The 15,207-nt window shown below is 39.5% G+C and overlaps 1 protein-coding gene across 3 annotated transcripts in view; it reads right to left on the bottom strand.

The window, feature by feature from the left end:
- Positions 1–7,405, bottom strand: part of ankrd27 (ankyrin repeat domain 27 (VPS9 domain)) — a 55,576-nt gene extending 48,171 nt beyond the window's left edge. For all 3 annotated transcript variants that reach the window (XM_014125575.2, XM_014125576.2, XM_014125577.2), the window contains exon 1: positions 7,261–7,405. The gene's annotated coding sequence lies outside the window, so the exon portion shown is untranslated. The remainder of the gene's footprint in view (positions 1–7,260) is intronic.
- Between the last annotated feature and the right edge of the window lie 7,802 nt (positions 7,406–15,207).

Genomic DNA, 15,207 nt, shown 5'->3' with positions numbered 1-15,207 from the left:
GGAAGTCAATGCTACAGCATACACTGACATGCTATACGATTCTGTGCTTCCAACTTTGTGGCATTTTGGGGAAGGACCTTTACCGTTTCAGCATAACAATTCCCCTGCGCACAAAGCAAAGTCCATACATAAATGGTTTGTCAAGATCGGTGTGGAAGAACTTGACTGGCCCGCACAGAGCCCTGACCTCAACCCCATCAAACTCCTTAAGGATGAATTGGAACGCTGACTGCGAGGTAGGCCTAATAGCCCAACCTCACTAATGCTCGTGGCTGAACGGAATCAAGTCCACAAAGCAAATGTTCCAACATCTAGTGGAAAGCCTTCCTAGAGAAGTGGAGGCTGTTATACAGTAGCAGCAACAGAGGGACCAACTCCATATTAATGCCCATAATTTAGGAATGAGATGTTAGACGAGCATGTGTCCACATACTTTTGGTCATGTAGTGTACATTGATTTCACACGGTTGTCAGCGTATAGTACTTCCCTGTTAAAAGCAGACTGACCTCTAGCCAGTAAAGAACAAGCGTATCACCTAATTTGAAGAGGCACCCTGAACACTTTTCTGAAAGACAACACTTGTCCAACTTTCTTGCCTTTGTTTTAACTAGCTCTAGAATAAACAAAGTTAAAAATAGCAACATCCTCTCTAAGGCCTGTTTAGTTAGTAGTCTATTGGATTAGACTTATCGTGCCAGATCTCATCTTGATAACAAGTGCCTTCAACCGGTTTTATCTATAATGAAAGACACTTGTGAGAACAGTCAAGTACACTTTACAAATATACTGGAGGCAATCTTATGCCTAGCTACCAGAAATGACGAATGTTGGAGACAAAAGACAGGATTTGATTGTTTAGGCTGGCCTAGGGAAATGATACCAAGTGGAGCACATAACCAGGTTGATCCACTACCTAAGGCGACATGTTACAATAGAAGGTCCCATGTTGTAACACACTGATGAATAGACTCCTTCAGGACGAGCAGTAACAATGATTGCAATTCAAACAAGAAGGTTTTAAAAACTTACTGATTCAATTGCACTTGAAATGAATAGGCCTATCATTTCCTCTGCCAAAGCCATGGCAATATTTGCAGAGTTGGACTCTGGTTTTAATTCCCCAATACAGCTAACATCCATCCTGTTGTTTCCATGGAAAGAAGTGTACCCAGGCGAAAGCACAAGCACATACGTCGACAACATAGGCCTATCATAGATTACTGGAGTAAATTTGAAACGTTGTGTCAGCCCCAAGGTCAACTGAAATCGACACTGTATAATATGATCATGTGCTTGTCCAACAGAAAAAAATAAATGCAATTGATTTAGTGTACTAGGCTAATTTAGAGTTATCACTAATTTAGTATCGCACAGATAACAAGCCAAAACTGTATACAATTTGATGTCCCCACAAACGAGATTTTATGGACGACAGTCTTAAATGTGCTCATCAAAGGCTCTGTAAAACCATGGCGACTTGAATGTGAACCACAATACCGACAATTACTGCGTAGGCTTGCCGGAATGATGCATGACTGACCTCATGGTCAGGAATAGAGCTTACCAGCTTGTAGTTACAAAAAATTGAAATTAGTTACCTCTGGTTTGTTCGGCCATTCCATTCAGCCAGCGGAGTTCTCCGTCCATCACGTAGACAGGAAGAAACTCTCCGGAATAGAAAGGTGGAGGGGTATGTTTCATGATGCTGGGATTGTGGTAACGTACAGGAACTCAAGTCCTTCGGTTCTCCCGATTTGGAATACCTCACCATCAAATGCAGACTGCATTACCTCCCAAAATAATTTTATTCGGTCATCGTCACTGCCATGTATATTCCCCAACAAGCCGACACCCCGACGGCTCTCAAGGAACTAGAGGTCGACCAATTCAACAGAATGGCCGATTAATTAGAGCCGATTTCAAGTTTTCATAACAATTGTAAATTGGTATTTTTGGATTTGGCTGATTTTTTAAAAATCTTTATTTAATTAGGCAAGTCAGTTAAAAACACATTCTTATTTTCAATGACGACCTAGGAACGGTGGGTTAACTGCCTTGTTCAGGGGCACAACGACAGATTTTACCTTGTCAGTTCGGGGATTCGTTTTTGCTACCTTCCGCTTACTAGTCCAACGCTCTAACCACCTGCCTTACTTTGCACTCCACGAGTAGCCTGCGTGGCAGGCTGACTACTTGTTACGCGAGGGCAGCAAGAAGCCAAGGTAAGTTGCTAGCTAGCATTAAACTTATACAAAAAAAAAAATATCTATCTTCACATAATCACTAGTTAACTACACATGGTTGATGATATTACTAGTTTATTTAGTGTGTCCTGCGTTGCATATAATCGATGCGGTGCCTATTAATTTCGCATCAGCCTACTTCGCCAAACGGGTGATGATTTAGCACTGTCGTTGCACCAAACCTAACCATAAACATCAATGCCTTTCTTTAAAATCAATACACAAGTATATATTTTTAAACCTGCATATTTAGTTAATACTGCCTGCTAACATGAATTTCTTATAATTAGGGAAATTGTGTCACTTCTCTTGCGTTCCCGTGCAAGCAGTCAGGGTATATGCAGCAGTTTGGGCCGCCTGGCTCGTTGCGAACTGTGTCAAGTCCATTTATTCCTAACAAAGACAATAATTAATTTGCCAGAGCTTTACATAATTATGACATAACATTGAAGGTTGTACAATGTAACAGCAATATTTAGACTTAGGGATGCCACCCGTTAGATAAAATACGGACTGGTTCCGTATTTCACTAAAAGAATAAACGTTTTGTTTTCGAAATTATAGTTTCCAGATTCGACCATATGACCAAAGGCTCGTATTTCTGTGTGTTATTATGTTATAATTAAGTCAATGATTTGATAGAGCAGTCTGACTGAGCGATGGTAGGCAGCAGCAGGCTCGTAAGCATTCATTCCAACAGCACTTTCGTGTGTTTGCCAGCAGCTCTTCGCAATGCTTCAAGCATTGCGCTGTTTATGACTTGAAGCCTATCAACTCCCGAGATGAAGCTGGTGTAACCGATGTGAAATGTCTAGCTAGTTAGTGGGGTGCGTGCTAATGGCGTTTCAAACGTCACTCGCTCTGAGACTTGGAGTAGTTGTTCCCCTTGCTCTGCAAGGGCCGCGGCTTTTGTGGAGCGATGAGTAACGATGCTTCAAGGGTGGCTGTTGTCGATGTGTTCCTGGTTCGAGCCCATGTAGGAGCGAGGAGAGGGACAGAAGCTATCCTGTTACACTGGCAATACTAAAATGCCTATAAGAACATCCAATAGTCAAAGGTATATGAAATACAAATGGTATAGAGAGAAATAGTCCTATAATAACCTCAACCTAAAACTTCTTACCTGGGAATATTGAAGACTCATGTTAAAAGGAACCACCAGCTTTCATATGTTCTCATGTTCTGAGCAAGGAACTTAAACGTTAGCTTTTCTTTTTTTTTTTTTACATGGCACATATTGCACTTTTACTTTCTTCTCCAACACTTTGTTTTTGCATTATTTAACTTCTTATGGCTTGAGGGCGCCATTTTCACGTCCGGATGAAAAGTGTGCCCAAAGTATACTGCCTGCTACTCAGGCCCAGAAGCTAGGATATGCATATAATGTTTTTCCTTTGTGTAATGAAGAAGTAGCCCTGTTCAGAATGAGCCTCGAGGGAAGTGTAGAGGCGCGTGACCTGAAAAGCACTCTCCACTTTGTTTTCCTCCAGTATTGAACGCAGTTTATCCCGTCTTAAATTTTCTTGATTATTTACGTTAAAAAAATACCTAAAGTTGTATTAGGTAAGTTGTATGAAATGTTTGGACAAAGATCACAGGTAACTTGAGATATTTTAAAGTCATGTTCCGCGAGTTGGAACCAGTGTTTTTCTGGATCAAACGCGCCAAATAAAATGTACATTTTGGATATATAACGACGGAATTAATCGAACAAAAGGACCATTTGTGATGTTTATGGGACATATTGGAGTGCCAACAAAAGAAGCTCGTCAAAGGTAAGGCATGAATTATATCGTTATTTCTGAGTTTTGTGTCACGCCTGGCGGGATGAAATATGATTGTCTGTGTTAGATGGGGTGCTGTCCTCACATAATAGCATTGTTTGCTTTCGCCCTAAAGCCTTTTTGAAATCTGACACTGTGGCTAGATTCACAAGAAGTTCAGCTTTAATTTGGTGTATTGCACTTGTGAATGTAATTTGGCGCTCTGCCATTTCACCGGATGTTGTCAAATCGATCCCGTTAACGGGATTTGAGCCATAAGAAGTAAACCAAATTGAACATGGTTCATTATTTATTTGAGGCTAAATTGATTTGATTGATGTATTATATTAGGTTAAAATAAGTGTTCATTCAGTATTGTTGTAATTGTCATTTTTACAAATAAATAAATAAATAAATCGTCCGATTAACTTCTCTAGGGTAGGGGGCAGTATTTTGACGTCCGGATGAAAGGCATGCCCGTAGTAAACTGCCTGCTACTCAGGCTCAGAAGGTAGGATATGCATATTATTAGTAGATTTGGATAGAAAACACTGAAGTTTCTAACACTGTTTGAATGATGTCTGAGTATAACAGAACTCATATGGCAGGCAAAAACCTGAGAAAAATCCAACCAGGTAGTGTGGAAATCTGAGGTTTGTAGTTTAAATGATTGCCTATACAGTATACAGTGACATAGGATTCATGTTGCACTTCCTAAGGCTTCCACTAGATGTCAACAGTATTTAGAACGTTGTTTCATGCTTCTACTGTGAATAGGGAGAGAATAAGAGCTCCTGGAAGTAGACGACTGAGAAAATGACATGAGCTCAGTGGCGCGTACTCACGTGAGAGTTAGCTGTGTTCCTTTTCTTTTTTGAAGACATTGGAATTGTCCGGTTGGAATATTACTGAAGATTTATGATAAAAACATCCTAAAGATTGACGAGATACATCGTTTGACATGTTTCTACGAATGTAAATATACTTTTTTTTAGACTTTTCGTCGTGAGACTTTGCGCGGGCTTCCTGCATTTGGAGTAGTGGACTAAACGCGCAAACAGAAATGAGGTATTTGGACATAAATGGACTTTACCGAACAAAACAAACATTTATTGTGGAACTGGGATTCCTGGGAGTGTATTCTGATGAAGATCGTCAAAGGTAAGTGAATATTTAATGTAATTTTTGTCGTTTCTGTTGACTCAAATGGCGGGTATCTGTATAGCTCGTTTTGATATCGGAGCGCTGTACTCAGAATATTGCAAAATTTGCTTTCGCCGTAAAGCTTTTTGGAAACCTGACACATTAAGAAGAAGTGTATCTATAATTCTTTGAATAACTTTAATATTTTATCAATGTTTATGATGAGTATTTCTGTAAATTGATGTGCTCATTCACCGGAAGTTTTGGGAGGCAAAACATTTCTGAACATTACACGCCAATGTAAAATGGGGTTTTTGGATATAAATATTAACTTTATCGAGCAAAACATACATGTATTGTGTAACATGAAGTCCTATGAGTGCCATCTAATGAAGATCAAAGGTTAGTGATTAATTTGAGCTGTATTTCTGGTTTTTGTGACGCCTCTCCTTACTTGGAAAATGGCTGTGTGGTTTTTCTTGTCTCGGCGCTGTCCTAACATAATCTAATGTTATGCTTTCGCTGTAAAGCCTTTTTGAGAATCTTACAACGTGGTATGATTAACAAGAAGTGTACCTTTAAAATGGGATATAATAGTTGTATGTTTGAGAAATTTGAATTATGAGATTTTTGTTTTGAATTTGCCGCCCTGCTATTTCACTGGCTGTTGAATAGTGTGTCCCGCGGGTGGGACGCTAGCATCCCACATACCCCAGAGAGGTTAATCGGTATCGGCTTTTTTTGGTCCTCCAATAAATCGGTATCGGCGTTAAAATCATAAAAATCGGTCGATCCTCTACAAGGAACTACACTGGACTTTGTGCAAACTGGAAAACGCATATCCTGAGGCTGCATTTATAGTAGCTGGGGACTTTAATAAAATAAACATGAGGAAAATGCTACCGAAATTCTAACAACACATCTCCTGTACTACATGCGAATCAAAGACTCTGGATCATTGCTACTCTACCTTCCGGGATGACTACAAGTCCCTCCCCCACCCTCCCTTTGAAAAATCAGATCATACGTACATACATACATACATCAAAATTACACTTGATATATTGCAGGTATGGGGTGAAATGTGTTTGCAATTTTCAGGCTGTAAGAGACAGTCAAAGTTCAATATCATTCAAATACTTGCTTTGGAAGTGGACAAAAATATGGCCTGGGACAATGCTCATAAGACAGCATTGAAATCTATAATAGCTGTCCAGATCGAGGGGCACAAATCACTGTAGCAATCAAAGCAATGTTCTGCCAATTGGACATCGATCATTCCCTGCAAATAGAGACTTAGTAAATGGACTGCACAAGCTACATGGGTAGAGGTTTCATTAACACGTTATCAAGGCTAAGATGTACTCTAAAGGAGCCTACCGTTACTCCTTAATTTAACCTGTTATTTACAAAGGTAGACTGGCAGCCAAAACAGCCAAATCAAATAAAATGTTATTGGCCACGTACACATATTCCGTAGATGTAATTGCGTGTGTAACGAAATGCTTGTATACTCCATCTAAACGTGAAAAGATTCTCAATTGTGATACATAAAAAATAAAAAGCAATTTATTTTCAGGTCACATCAAAATAACTTCACAAATGCAAAATGAAACACTGTTTTAACGGGTTTATCACAGTTGCAGCTGACATTTTTCAGTGACAAGTTTCTGGCGGCCTTCTTCCCTTACACAGGTGTTCCGGGCACGCTAGATAACACAGGTGGTCTCTCTTTCGTAAACACAACCCATGATATGGCCGTGTGGCAACACTAACCATATAAAAGGTGTATCAATTTAACCTTTTGTTATTATAAAAAGTATTTATTGGTGATATGAAAGGTAAGGTCCTTATGCTTCCAAAACCGTACTGCAAGCAATGCGTGTACATGTTCAGACCGAGCATCAGGGCTTTTAACAAAACTCCCCGTACAGAAGACGCCTTCGTCCAATGATTTATGTGTAATGGAACTGAGTCATGATCAAGGGCTAACACGCTGCTTATCTTTCAGCTATCGAGCTACAGTAGTTAGCTAGCTAGCTCACAGCAACGACGTCGGCTTGCATTTAACGTTACATTCATACAAACACAATATGTCCATCTAACTTACCTCTATTTGCTAAACCCTGCGGACTCGCATTGCAAAATGCACTTCTTCAAAAGACTTGCGGTAAACAGAAGTCACCATCTAATCCACCGATGCTGTCAACACTACCACCATTCTCCATAATTTACTACTATTCTGCAAGCAGCAATAAAGGTGACGTCACTATCGTAATGAGGACCCTTCCAAATTAAAGCCCATATTTCAAACCATTGCATGGTTAACTCATTCAAAATATATATTTTAATCAACGTTGTATGTATTGTGTTCGTAAGCAAATGCAAGAAGGAATTTATATAAACATTTTTAAAAAAACATTACGCCCACTACTGAAAAATAAAATGTTAAAACTGGTATTTTGACAATATTGGGATTATAGGGAAAAAAATATTGTGCTGGTGCAAAAGTGGGGTTTGGAGTACTCGGTATGGTCTGTAGAGATGTAATTTCATGGGGCAGTGAAAAATACGAAGTGTTGTTGACCTTTTACTACACCCAAGTTTAGCGCGTAAGGGGACTCTTATTTTGAGAGAAAAAAAATCCGCGATCGTGATGCCAGCATCATATCCTGCTGCATGGAGAACGGTATATCCCTCATTTGATGAGTTCAGTTCTATCAACCAATCAGGTGAAGGTTCTCCGATTTACCGCAAACCAATCCCGCTACTCCGGGACAAATTGTTCAGCGGCCTGGCTCAAATCATCAACCGAATGGATGACACTCCACTGTGCATAATGAAGCCAAGTTACACTGCAAATCAACATACAGTATAATACTAAAGAAGCCTTTACTGCTCTCTAACACGTTCTTGAACTTGATCTGCAGAATAATATAGGTTTAAGTGTTTCTTTCACAGTGTAATAAACTGTTGCAATGTCAGTGTGCAATCGGGATACTTAAAGTGTACGTGACCTTTTACTCTTTTCTAATCCATCACTTATTGAAAATGAGCTGTGATTTGTATTTTATATTCTAACATGAAACAGGGCTTTAATCAGCAACACAGTGACTACAGTGAAAGTTTAGGCCTCAATGGCAGAGGTGCTGGTTACCACTGGAAGTAAATGTCACAGGTCCCCTACCTACCCGTGGTAAACAATTCGTTTGTAATAGAAGGCCCTTTCAAAATATTTAAAATGGGCCCAAATTAGGCATGTACAGTGCCTTCAGGAAGTATTCACACCCCTTGACTATTTGCACATTTTGGAGTGACAGCCTGAATTTAAAATATATTTTATTGAGATTGTCACTGGCCTACACACAATACCCCAAAATGTCAGTGGAATTGTTTTGATTTATTTTTACAAATGAATAGAAATCTGAAATGTTTTGAGTCAATAATTATTCAACCCTTTTGTTTTTGCAAGCATAAATAAATTCAGGTGTAACATTTTGCTTAACTTACAAATTGCATGGGCTCATTCTGTGCAATAAGTGGTTAACATGATTTTTGAATTACTACCTCATCTCTGTACCCCACACATACAGATAATTGTAAGGTCCCTCAGACGAGCAGTGAATTTCAACCAGAGAGGTTTTCCAATACCTCGCAAAGGTCACCTATTGGTAGATATATAAAAAAGCAGACATTGAATAGCTCTTTGAGCATGGTCAAGTAATTAATTACACTTTGGATAGTGTATCAATACACCCAGTCACTACAAAGATACAGGCGTCCTTCCTAACTCAGTTGCCGGAGAGGAAGGAAACCACTCAGTGACTAAAACAGCTAGAGTTTATTGGCTGTAATAGGAGAGAACTGAGGATGGATCAACTACATTGTAGTTACACCACAATAGTAACCTAATTGACAAAGTGAAAAGAAGGAAGTCTGCACATGTTTGGGGCATATCCAACACAACACATCACTGAGTACCACTTCATATTTTCAAGCATGGTGGTGGCTGCATCATGTTATAGGTAGGGAGTGTTTTAGGATAAAAGGAAACAAAATAAAGCTAAGCTCAGGCAAAAATCGTAGAGGAAAACCTGGTTCAGTCTGCTTTCCAACAGACACTGGGAGACAAATTCACCTTTCAGCAAGACAACAACCTAAAACGCAAGACCAAGTATACACTGGAGTTGCTTACCAAGACAACATTGAATGTGCCGGAGTGGCCTAATTACAGTTTTGACTAAAATCGTCTTGAAAATCTATGGCAAGACTTGAAAATGACTGTCTAGCAACAATCAACGTGACATAGCTTGAAGACTCACAGCTGTAATCTCTGCCAAAGGTGAGTCTAACATGTATTGACTCAGGGGTGTGAATACTTATGTAAATGAGATATCTATATTTCATTTCAATAAATTAACAAAACATTCCTTTTTTTTTTTTTACTTTGTCATTATGAAAAAAAATCTATTTAATACATTTTTAATTCAGTCTGTTACAACAAAATGCAGAATAAGTAAAGGGATATGAATACTTTCTGAATACTCTTATATCAGACTTACACTGCCACCTGCTGATAAAGGTACAATGCTGAAATGTGTGTTAGTGAAAAGAGGAAGTAGGAAAGCAGCTATTAGATTTTGAAGCATGTCCATTCATGAGAGCCCACCAATGTTTACCGACCATACCCCATTCACCTCTTTACAGGTATTGTAATGAGTAAAAATGTTGCATGTTTGGTGTTCCAGTAGTTATTAGGGTGATCCAGTTCTAAGTGTAATAAACAAATTATAACAGGGAAATTCAAGAAACAAATAACTTTAATTTAACCAAAAAACAAAGCTTTACATGGATTGAGACAAAAAAAGCAATATAATACATGTTCATTAACAAGATCACACAAGCTACATGGGTACAGGTTTCCGTGACAGATTTTTGCCACGACATCAGCGCCCTCTTCAAGAACTAACAAATGCCTCTTCAGTAATCAACAAATGCCTCATTAGTAATCAACAAACGCCCGTTTGGACTCCACACAAATATGACCATTCTGTGAAAGGCTGAGACTCTCACGAACACTGGCCTCACAAGAATCCTCTGAAGGTCCCCCCAGGACCAGTTAAAAAAAATAAAAAATGAATGGAAGTATATACAGTCGTGGCCAAAAGTTTTGAGAATGACACAAATATTAATTTTCAGTCTGCTGCCTCAGTTTGCATGATGGCAATTTGCATATACTCCAGAATCTTATGAAGTGATCAGATGAATTGCAATTAATTGCAAAGTCCCTCTTTACCATGCAAATTAACTGAATCCCCAAAAAACATTTCCACTGCATTTCAGCCCTGCCACAAAAGGACCAGCTGACATCATGTCAGTGATTCTCTAATTAACACAGGTGTGAGTGTTGACGAGGACAAGGCTGGAGATCACTCTGTCATGCTGATTCAGTTCGAATAACAGACTGGAAGCTTCAAAAGGAGGGTGGTGCTTGGAATCATTGTTCTTCCTCTGTCAACCATGGTTACCTGCAAGGAAATACATGCAGTCATCATTGCTTTGCACAAAAAGGGCTTCACAAGCAAGGATATTGCTGCCAGTAAGATTGCACCTAAATCAACCATTTATCGGATCATCAAGAACTTCAAGGAGAGCGGTTCAATTGTCGTGAAGAAGGCTACAGGGCGCCCAAGAAAGTCCAGCAAGGGCCAGGACCGTCTCCTAAAGTTGATTCAGCTGCAGGATCAGGGCACCACCAGCACAGAGCTTGCTCAGGAATGGCAGCAGGCAGGTGTGAGTGCATCTGCACACGCAGTGAGGCAAAGACTTTTGGAGGATGGCCTGGTGTCAAGAAGGGCAGCAAAGAAGACACTTCTCTCCAGGAAGAACACCAGGGACAGACTGATATTCTGCAAAAGGTACAGGGATTGGACTGCTGAGGACTGGGGTAAAGTCATTTTCTCTGATGAATCCCCTTTCCGATTGTTTGGGGCATCCAGAAAAAAGCTTGTCCGTAGAAGACAAGGTGAGCGCTACCATCAGTCCTGTGTCATGCCAACAGTAAAGCATCCGGAGACCATTCATGTGTGGGGTTGCTTCTCAGCCAAGGGAGTGGGCTCACTCACAATTTTGCCTAAGAACACAGCCATGAATAAAGAATGGTACAAACACATCCTCCGAGAGCATCTTCTCCCAACCATCCAGGAACAGTTTGGTGACGAACAATGCCTTTTCCAGCATGATGGAGCACCTTGCCATAAGGCAAAAGTGATAACTAAGTGGCTCGGGGAACAAAACATCGATATTTTGGGTCCATTGCCAGAAAACTCCCCAGACCTTAATCCCATTGAGAACTTGTGGTCAATCCTCAAGAGGCGGGTGGACAAACAAAAACCCACAAATTCTGACAAACTCCAAGCATTGATTATGCAAGAATGGGCTGCCATCAGTCAGGATGTGGCCCAGAAGTTAATTGACAGCATGCCAGGGCGGATTGCAGAGGTCTTGAAAAATAAAGGTCAACACTGCAAATATTGACTCTTTGCATCAACTTCATGTAATTGTCAATAAAAGCCTTTGACACTTATGAAATGCTTATAATTATACTTCAGTATTCCATAGTAACATTTGACAAAAATATCTAAAGACACTGAAGCAGCAAACTTTGTGAAAATTAATATTTGTGTCATTCTCAAAACTTTTGGCCACGACTGTATGTTAACAGTTTAGTGCCAAAAATAAGGGTTTAAATACATGTACAAATAAAAAAGATTCCTGATCTTTCTTATACTGTAGCTCTCAGATATAGGACAGACACTTCAGAACAAACTTCCTTTCAATTTTTTGGGGGGGGATATCTGTTGTTCCATGTAGTTAATCTGTTATTCAATGCGTTTGTATGGGCTAATAGCAGTAAAGACAAATAAATAATTTTTCATATTTTTTTGATACATCAAGGGCTCTTAAAATTCTAACTCAAATTGCAAAATGATCCTTGGTATGACATTCTGTAAATAATTCCATGTAGTTTAGCACATGGAACCCCCCGATTTCAAATGGTAATGTTTTAGCATTTGTGGCACAAATCCCATTCAAGTCATAGTACTTATACTAGCATTTTTTTTTTTGGCACATTATGTAAGTCGCTCTGGATAAGAGCGTCTGCTAAATGACTAAAATGTAAATGTAATGTCCAAATCATCCTAAATTATCTAACATTGATTGCGTAGCTCAACTAATTTACTTAGAGGATTTGGACATGATGCACAAAAAAAATGCTAATTTTGGTACCATGACTTACAGGGGATTTGTGCCACAAATGCTAAAACGAAAGCACTTTTTACAACAGCAAGTGCTTCACAGTGACACAGCCTAATCCTTCAAAGAACAAGCAGAAGCACAGAGGCAAGGAAAAACGCTCAGATGGAAGAAACCTTGAGAGGAACCAGACTATGGCAAAAAACACTAACAGAACCACCTTTTAAAGCTGCCATCAGCAGTTGAAACAAAATGTACTCACCTGTTTTCGGTAAAAAGCTGAGGAATGGGGCTGGAAAAAAGTAACCACTCAAATTCATAGAGTTATTGATGCAAGGACTGACCAGCCATGATATAAAAATTATAGTTTAACCATGTTTTGAGGCTATATAAATGTTTGTTTACATTTACTTTGTGAACAAACATTGGAGGAAAACAAGCTTATACTTTAGGTTCTGATGGGGTACAACAGTTGAACTAAGCTCATAAGGGATTTATAAGTTATATTCTTAAAAAAATCAATGGGTACATATTTAAATCCAAAAATGGATGTAGCAACTGCAGATTGACCATTTAAAGGGTTAGTTCATCCAATCTACATGCTTGGGTGAAATTAATCTACAATGGCTGTGTTTATACAGGCAGCCCAATTTAGTTTTGTGCACAATTACAGTGCATTCAGAAAGTATTCAGACCTCTTGACTTTTTCCACAATTTGTTACAGACTTATTCTAAAATGTATAAAAAAAGGTACATACATTATTTCTTCAGCCACTCAGTTAAAAGGCACATGACAGTCCGCTTGGAGTTTACCAAAAGGCACTTAAAGGACTCTGACCATGAGAAACAAGATTCTCTGGTCTGATGAAACTAAGACTGAACTCTTTCGCCTGAATGCCAAGCGTCACGTCTGGAGGAAACCTGGCATCATCCCTAAGGTGAAGCATGGTGGTAGCAGCATCATAATGTGGGGATTATTTTCAGCGGCAGGGATGGGGAGACTAGTCAGGATCAAGGGAAAGAGGAACGGAGCAAAGTACAGAGAGATTCTTGATGAAAACCTGCTCCAGAGCACTAAGGACTTCAGACTGGGGTGAAGGTTCACCTTCCAACAGGACAATGACTTGGCACACAGCAAAGACAACGCAGGAGTAGCTTCGGGACAAGTATGAATGTCCTTGAGTGGCCCAACCAGAGCCCGGACTTGCACCCGATCGAACATCTCTGGAGAGACCTGAAAATAGCTGTGCAGCGACGCTCCCCATCCAATTTGACAGAGCTTGAGATGATTTGCAGATAAGGGAGAAACTCCCCAAATACAAGTGTGCCAAGCTTGTAGCGTCATACTCAAGAAGGCTTGAGGCTGTAATTGCTGCCAAAGGTGCTTCAATAAAGTACTGAGTCTGAATACTTATGTAAATGTCCTATCAATTTTATAAATTTGCAAACATTTCTAAAAACCTGTATTTGCTTTGTCATTATGGGGTATTGTGTGTAGAACAATGAGGGGAAAACATTTTAGAATAAGGCTGGTACGTAACAAAATGTGGAAAAAGTCAAGGGACCAGGAAACTTTCCGAATGCACTGTATTGGCAAAAGATTTGATCGGTCAAAAGACTAATTAGTGGCAAAAGATCAGAATTGGGATGCCTGTGTAAACGCAGCATTTGAGATGTTTATGTAGGCCAAAGCCCTATACTACGTGCACGGTTGCACGAGTTAGTGAGGTGAGGTAACTCTGACCAACTCAGAGTTCAACCCGGGATAACCGGTACCACAAAAGTTACCTTTTAGCCAGGTAAATTTCTATGGCAACGAATCCTTCAGAACTAACCTGCTCCCAGATAGGCTAACTCAGGGCTAAATGTTTATACTGAAGTGTCTGAGCTGTGAGTTGAGGACCAATAAAATCAGATTCCCCCACTCGCAAAGATTGCGTCATAATCTCCTTCATTTGAAGAAAGCTGATTAAATATTGTATTAAATCAAAATGGTTGTGTGTAACATAACACATTTAGTAATAACAGAACACATTTGAAACTTAACGCACAGTAAAACTTGTGATAACTTAAAACAAATATTTTATCGCTAGTAAAGATGATGGTGCATTAATAAGCACACCAAAGATGGCATTACCAATAAGTAATACAATAAAGACGGCACTTCTACAAGCTTATTTCACACCACAGCCTTCTGAATTTGATATAACTTTTTCATTTTGAAATCGGCACAAATGAAAATGTGGCACCGACTCGCCCATGGACTGATATTTCAGCATTGTCTCAATGAAGAGTTCGGCGTTCGACTAGCCGTGTGCGGCATGCACAGGAGTTAGCGGTAGGCGGACGAGCAATATCTAGTCAGTACGGATTAAGCCGGAGCCGGAATGTGAAGCTAACTGAACCTGGCTAGCTTTAGAAAACCTTGAGTAGAATATAGCTTCAATCGTTCTATACCTCTCTGTAGTGACAGCATCCACGATAATCCATCGTTTACTTCGCTACAGGTAGCTCGATTAGATAAACTACCCTTTTAACTTAGAGAAATTCCAAGTGTTTACATTTTTTACTACACAACCCACTCCACACTTCGTAAGGGTGTTTTTATATATATAGCTTTGAACTTCATTGTACTGCTGAAAGGTTCATTTCTACCATAGCTGTTGTTTTGTTAACTTTTATTTTGAAGGCTTTATTAAGGCCGAAGTAAATCTTACGGTTCTTCTGGCTGAACTTGGGTCATACCGAATTGTTCCATGTATTGAAAGTAAAATCATTGATATTAGTTTACAAAGCAACT

The sequence above is a fragment of the Salmo salar genome, chromosome ssa10, assembly GCF_905237065.1.
Source record: "Salmo salar chromosome ssa10, Ssal_v3.1, whole genome shotgun sequence".
NCBI lineage: Eukaryota > Metazoa > Chordata > Actinopteri > Salmoniformes > Salmonidae > Salmo > Salmo salar.
Note: the sequence above shows the minus strand (reverse complement) of the source record. Positions and strands in the feature narration are given on the sequence as shown.